The sequence below is a fragment of the Triturus cristatus genome, chromosome 5_2, assembly GCF_964204655.1.
Source record: "Triturus cristatus chromosome 5_2, aTriCri1.1, whole genome shotgun sequence".
In the NCBI taxonomy this organism is placed as follows: Eukaryota; Metazoa; Chordata; class Amphibia; order Caudata; family Salamandridae; genus Triturus; species Triturus cristatus.
Window position 1 is genome coordinate 697341242 of NC_140588.1, and position 7710 is coordinate 697348951.

Below are 7710 nucleotides of genomic sequence, written 5' to 3' on the forward strand. Positions count from 1 at the left end.
GGGAGGAAGAGGAAGGATTTCAGCAGAAGCAGAGGGAATGAGGTTACAATCGGCAAGGGGAATGGAGGCAAACAACGTTCATCTAGTTATCAGACTAACGGAAGCTCTTACAGTACCAGTCACCATTGGCCCTTATAATGTCAGTATACAAGCCTGATCAGACAGGAAATAGAAGTTTAGTACGGTCAGTAATGGGAGAGGGTTCTGGTTCTGGATGGAACAGGACAGCAAATGGAAGCAGTCACCCTTCGAGGCCCATGGAATCAGGTATGCCATTGCCAGCCACAGCAGATTCTTCTAGGGGACAGATGGAACAGAGAGCACTGAAGACAGGGTCTTTAGCTGATTCGCGTTCTGACTTGAGGATGTGGGAACCCCCAGGGAGAGGCCCTAGTGGAAGGATGATGGAAGGTAACAGTCAGGGAGTTTCGGGGAGTCAATCTGTCTCGTAGAACTTGATGGAAGGAAATCAGCGGGAAGATCAGGGTAGTGAGAGTGGAGAGCAGAGTAGTGTGTCGAGTCGAGGGACAATTAAAGCTGATCTGAGGGCCAAGGTACTGGATGTGGTGAGATTGAAGGCAGAAGTGGAAGAGATAATCAGTGGGAACTTGCCTTTGGCAAAGATCGAACTTTATGAGCCAGATGAATTGCTGTTTGTGGCAAAGGATGTAACTCGCAAGGGAAGCACATGAGAAATTGACAGAGTTGGCACCGAGGTATGATCTGGATTTGTCCAAAACGAAAATGTTACAGGGAAATCATAGGTTAAATTACAGTGATCAGGAACTAGAAGAGAAAAGAGTCATAGGTCTGAAAATGCACATCCGAGAACTGATCATAGGAATACGTGCATGGAGCATGCTTGAAAAGTGGGAGGAAAGATTGTTAAAGAAGAAGAGTGCCACGAAGACCATAGGAGAAACGTCACCTCCGGGTGGAGGAACAATGAGAGTAGAGGCCTTTCTGTTGCGAGAGGTACCGAGTAGAGGATATGTGCATGTGCTTTGGAGTAGAGGTGACTTAGCAGCGTTTACCAATGATTTTACTCGGCTGAGGGAAAAGCCTGTTGAATGGTACAAGCAAGTTGATTGATTAGTCAAAATTTCAAAAGTATTGTGGATTGATTTGAATACATTGTTTGATATTGTGGTAGCAAGTGATTGGTGGTCAGGTTGTACAATTGCTGTTGATTGGCCATCTTCAGAACCCAAGCGAGATTCTGTTACACATGGTCCTTCACCTGTGGTTATGAAAAAGTACGAACAAGTAATCACATGGTTGCAATCTAAGGTTTCACCACAAGATATTGATTGGGTTAAGATAGACAGAACTGTTCAGGAGCCAAAGGAGACTGTGCATGCCTACTATAAGAGGCTCTTACAAGCCTTCAAGCAGTATAGTGGGTTGGATATGCTTGACCCAAAGGATATGGGACAGTTTGTCTCTAAATTTATGTTAGGATTGAGACCAGTAGTTAGCTTTATGATTCAGCAGCATTTGATTTGCTGGCAGAATGAATCCGTGGATGAAATCTTGCGGTATGCCAGATACTGTAGTGACGAAGTGGACTCGTAGCACAAAAGGCTTAAGGATAAGCTGATGCTAGTCCAAATGCAGAATGCAAAGAAGAAAGATCAGGCACAGACCAATGGAGGAACGTTAGGAAGATGGCAGGGAAATAATCAAGGAGGGACTCAGAAAACCCATAGATCCTAAGACAGGAGTAGATGTTGTTACCTTAAAGAAGACTACTGCATGTCTTAACTGTCATAAGATCGGGCATTGGAAGCGCGAGTGTAGATCAAATCCAGCTAATCAAATCCAGCAGGAGGAAGTGGTGCAGACGTCTGAGGTTGTCAATACAGTGAGGAGACCCAGATCAGTACAAAAAGGGACAATAGGTCCACAGGTACAAGTTCCCTGGCCACCGAGAATTCCACAGGGAACCCAAACTTACTAGCAGATGCCTTTTATTGAGACTTCTGATGAACTCGGTTCAGACCCATTTCAATGACAGTGTCTGAGGGGGAGGAAGACTGTACCCTTGGAGCAGTCTTGGAGGTAGATCAGAGAGGACCGTATGTAGAGGCGGATGTTGATGGTCATCCAACTACCTTCCTGGTTGACACGGGTGCTAACCGCTCTACTGTGAGATCTGCAGTAGTTCCCAACTTACTCCTCTCTGGACAATCGATTCAAATTGTAGGAGTGGTGAACAGGAAAATGACTAATCCTTTGACTGAACCAATACCTGTAAGAATAGGGACCTTCCATGATCAACACCAATTTGTGGTATGCGACTCAAGTCCGGTCTGTCTGTTGGGTCGTGATCTCTTGTATAAGTTGAACTGCACCATCTATTGCACGCCCAAAGGAGTAGAGCTGCAGACTAGTGATGATGATGCTACCTTTAAAGTGGTAAACCAGAATTTGTGTATAGAGGAATACTGTCGTGGAACTCCCGCTCGACCTGAGGGACTCTGTCTCTTTGGACGTGTGGGATTTCACGGGGGAAGAGATAGGACTGAGTAAGGGAGTTGAACCAGTTAAGATCCAAGTCAAACCTAATTCTGAGTTTCTGAGAACACCTCAGAATAATCTGTCACCGGAGACGATTGCAGGAATCAAATCTGTGATTGAGTCTATGATTGAACAGGGAATTCTAAAGGAGATAATGGGGAGTCCATGTAACTCGCCAATCATGGGATTGCAGAAACCGAGTGGGAAGTGTAGGATTGTGCATGACCTGCGAAAAGTCAACACGATTGTGGTCCCATGTTGTCCAGTGGTACCGAAGAGACGGTGATATTGTTTCTGATCTCATGTGAAGCTGAATGGTTCACCGTGATCGATCTGTGTCAGGCATTCTTTTCGATACCTCTGCATGAGGCAAGCCAGTTTTTGTTTGCATTCCGGCTGGAAGATCGTGTGTTAACATGGTGCCATATCCCTCAAGTGTATACAGAGAGTCCATCAATCTTTAATCAGCTCTTGAAAAAGAGTCTTGAGAGTCTCGTACTGCCGCAGAATTCAGTTCACGTTCAGTACATTGACAATCTTCTGATCGCGTCTGAGACTGAGGATGCTTTCAGGATTGATACTGTTGACTTATTGAGCAGAGGATGGACACAAGGTGTCCCCAAACAAGTTACAGTACTGTTTACCCGAAGTTCAGTATTTGGGTCATATAACAGAAAAAGGCAAAAGGAAGGTGTCACCAGATGGAATTGAGGCGATTATGAAAATGATGGTACCCACCACACAGAAGGAAGTCCGAATGTTCTTGGGAATGGTTGGATACTGTTGTCAGTGGATCCCAAACATTTCCTTGAAGGCGAAGCCTTTACAGAGGCTGACACACAAGGATGTGAGTGATCCAGTACCATGGGATCATGATTTTTTAGTAGCATTCTTGGACTTGAGAGAGGATCTATGTTGTGCTCCAGCTCTGGGGATGCCAGACTATAACAAGTCTTTTTCACTGTTCTGCTATGAGCGGAAAGGTTGCGCCTTGTCAATCTTAACTCAGAGTCATGGAGGAGTCCGTAGACCAGTTGCTTACTTCTCAGCTACTTTAGATCCAGTAGCTTCAGCATTGCCCGGATGTCTCAAATCCATTGCTGCAACAGGTGTCAGCATTGAAAGATGTGAAAGTATTGTTATCGGTCATCCACTTACTGTTTATTTTCCACATTCAGTTGAGCTCCTGATGACGAGAACCAAGACACAACATATGACAAATAACAGACTCACACGTTATGAGCAGGTGATACTTGCCTCAGAAAATGTGACCTTGAAACGATGTACTGTTTTGAATCCTGCTACTATAATGCCTATGTCTAATATTGCTGATGAAGAATGTGAGGACCATGACTGTCTTGATGTGACTGAATTTTGCACCAAACCGAGGCCTGACATTGTAGATGAACCTCTACCTGAGTCCGATTAAATGTTTTTCGTAGACGGTTCATGCTTAAGAGACAATGTAGGTCATCTGAGAGTAGCATTTGCTCTATGTACCATTTCTGGAGTTGTGGAAGCTGCTTGTTTACAGGGAGTATACTCCGCACAGGTAGCAGAAATCATTGCTTTGACTCATGCCTGTTTCGCTGCTGATCAGATCCGAATCACTATTTACACCGATAGTCAGTACGGGTTCGTGTGGTTCATGATTTGTGACAGCTATGGTCGCAAAGAGGGTTTTTCACGTCATCAGGATCTCCTATTAGGAACGGGGAATATGTAAGACAATTGTTAGAAGCTTTACAACGTCCACGAGAAATAGCAGTGGTAAAATGTACAGCTCATGGGAAGGGAAGTGACTTTGTATCTCTGGGTAACAAGTATGCAGATGAGGTTGCACGTTTTTGCGCTGAACAAGGGTGCATATTTACTGGAGATTATACAGGAGAGAGCCCAGAAAGAACCGAGCTCAGCATGATGTTAGCCATGGCAGACACCTGGGATGAGCTCAAGCGTCTGCAGGGAGAGGCTTCAGAAGAGGAAAGAGCTGTATGGATCAAAGCAGGATGTGAAATAGGAGATGAAGGGAATTGGATTTCAAATGATGGTCGAGCAGTGTTGCCAGATGATTTATTAAGCCCTATGGCAAGACAGATTCACGGAACAGTGCATCTCGGAAGGGATGCTATGGTGCTAGTGTTCAGGCAGACGTGGTATAATCCACGGTTCCGAGTGTTTGCTAAAGCAATATGTCATAGGTGTGTCACGTGTCAGCAGATGAATGCTGGAAAGAAGATTGTAGTTACCTTGAGTCATATTGGGAGGTCTGGAGGGCCTTTGAACATAATACAGCTCGATTTTATTGAAATGCCTGGGTGCAATGGCTTGAGGTATGTTCTTTTTGTGGAGTGTGTTTTCTCACGGTGGGTGGAAGCTTTTCCAATGAGAAGGTGTGATAGCCTTACAGTAGCAAAGTTGTTGCTTGGGGAGTTGATCCCAAGGTTCGGATTTCCAACCTCATTGAAGTCGGATAGAGGAACACATTTCCACAGTGAAATCGTGAAGTTACTTTGTGCTGCTTTGAACGCTGACCAGAGGCTGCATTGTAGCTATCGACCAGAGGCTTCTGGGATTGTGGAACAGATTAATGGGACTTTGAAAATGAGGATGGCAAAAGTGTGTTCATGTACGTCTTTGAAATGGCCGGAGGCCTTGCCCCTGGTGTTGATGAGTGTTCACAGTACACCAGATAGGAGAACAAGTGTTTCACCCCAAAAAATCCTGATGGGGAGGGCTATGAGGTTACCAGCAGTGCCATCGACTACCTCGATAAACATAACAGATGATCTGATCCTTGACTATTGTAAAGGACTGGCTGTTGTGATCCGTTCTGTGTTTCACCAGGTGGAAGCTGCAACTGCCCTGACCTCGAGAGACCTCTGCCATGACCTGTGTCCGGGTGATTGGGTGCTTGTCCGTAAGCACGTGAGGAAAAGCTGCATTGTAGCCCATTGGAGAGGTCCTTACCAGGTGATTTTGGTGATGAATATGGCAGTGAGGTGCGGAGGCTTACCGAACTGGATACACTCCTCCACCACACTTGCAGAGTTCCAGAACCCCTGGAAGAAACAGCCCCTCTTGTAGAAGATAATCCAGCTGTGGCAGAGAGGCCACTTGAGAGGGCAAGCCAAGCTGTGGGGGTTGCTGACCAAGCTGGTTCGCCAGAACAAGCTGAGGAGGGTTACGCTACACAAGACCCAGGTATTGACTCTGAGGGAGAAGGTAACATTGCGAATGGTGTAGAGTCAGACTCAGCTAAAGTAACTGGTGTGCAAGTTGGTCGGGAGCAGAGGAGGAAAGCTGATGCCATAGAAGAATCATGGCCTGGGAGACAAGGAAGGCTGAATCTGAGACTAGCTCCTGAGAGAGATCTTGCTCCTGTGTCAGAGAGTTCAGAATCCGAACTGAGTGAGGTAGAGCAAGATCAGGAGGGTCTAAGAAGGTTGAGGAGAGTAAGAGTGCCTTGTCAATCATACGCTGCCCCGGAGTGGACTTATCAGGTAACAGATGCCAGGAGTACCGGGAACCGGAAGACTGAGGTCTTCGCGAGTGATCAGCAGAACGCCCAAGCTGAAGATTGAGGTGAAATTGATAGTTCCTGGACTGGAAATAGAGGGTGTGTTGACAATAACGGTTCCGAGACCTCCAGTCTTGAGCAAGGTGTGGATTCTGATCCTTCAGGAATTGTCTTTCCCAACTTTTGCTTATCAGCCACCAGCTCAGGAAATCACAGCTGTTTGTCATGAAATATTGCAGTGAGTGCTAATCGAGATAGGATCTATGCTTATAAGAGACTGTGAATGAACTGTTAACTGTAAATAAATGTCTCAAAGAAGATAACCTAGGTCCGAGTAGAAGAAGAAGACGAATACATTTAGGGCTTTTTCAGTAGAAGAAGAAAGAGGGCTAGGGAACTGTGTAAATAAATCCAGAGGAACTGAACTTTGAACGAATTCCCATGATTTCAATGAACTTTGTTTGAACTCTTGAGCAGCAATTTGAGGTGAAAAGAAGAGACTTTTGTGTATCCCCTTTTTGAGCTGCCCCGACAAGAGAAGATGGAGTCTGGGAGTTCGACCCGTAGGTCTAAATGGGTAATAGGTACATGTACTGTAGGAGTGATAGTAACAATAGTAGTAGTTGTAGTTGTATCTATAATTCTTTCACACGATGCAGAAGTTGGGGAAGTGGGGTTACAAGGGACATCCACACCTACTACTTCTAGCACAAAAGAGGGTATCGTAGGAGCTAAAAAGGCTATGCTAGGTCAAACTAGCCGAATGTTGCATGTAGATTTGTCTAGAAGAGATTATGCGCTTAATGCATATGCAAAGCTGCTATATGAGTACGTAAGTACGATGGATGTGAGAGATTGTTATGTGTGTATGCAGTTGCCTGCGTTTGTGGAGGAGGGTATCCGATATCTTCTTCCTTTGATGTATGGTATTACTTGTAGTTTATTGCTAAGTATGTTTTATGACAAGAGTCACTATGAGTATTACTTTTCTAATTATGATGTAGTGCTTTCAGAAGTTCCAGCTTATAGCATTTGAATAAATATGATTGTTATAAACAAGAAGAATAGAATAGGGAAGTATTTCATACCTACTGTAACCCTAGATACAGCTTATGCACACCGACACAACTTAACATGTTCACTAACAGATGTAGAAAATAAATTTATAGATCAAGTAGAGGATAGGCATAGACAACTAATAGGGAACAGTTACAACAAGGGAGGTAAAGTTGAGTGGACCAAGGAGGAGTTAGCTCATAAGGCAAAAGGGAGTAGTGGTCCAATTGCGTTAGATTTTGAGCAGAGAGGGAAGTTATGTGTGCGACAAGTACAAACTTCCTATGATAAGGGAGAGAGTGCATGTGATCATACTTTTACCATTGAGGCCTCAGCAAAGAAATTCTTGCAGGATGCAATTCAAGAGGTGCCAAATGTGTATTTTGTGTGTGGGATAAATGCTTATGTGCGACTGACATTGAATTGGTATGGTACGTGTTATGTGGCAGTAGTGTTTCCCAAGATTTATCATGTGGAGGATTTGGACCATTTAGAAGGTGGATTACATTCTAGAGGGAAGCGAGGTGCTAGTGCAGGAGAAATTCTGGGAGATGTTTTTGGAGCATTGATACCAGGTTTGGGAGTGGTGTTGAATGATGTCAAGATTAGGAAGT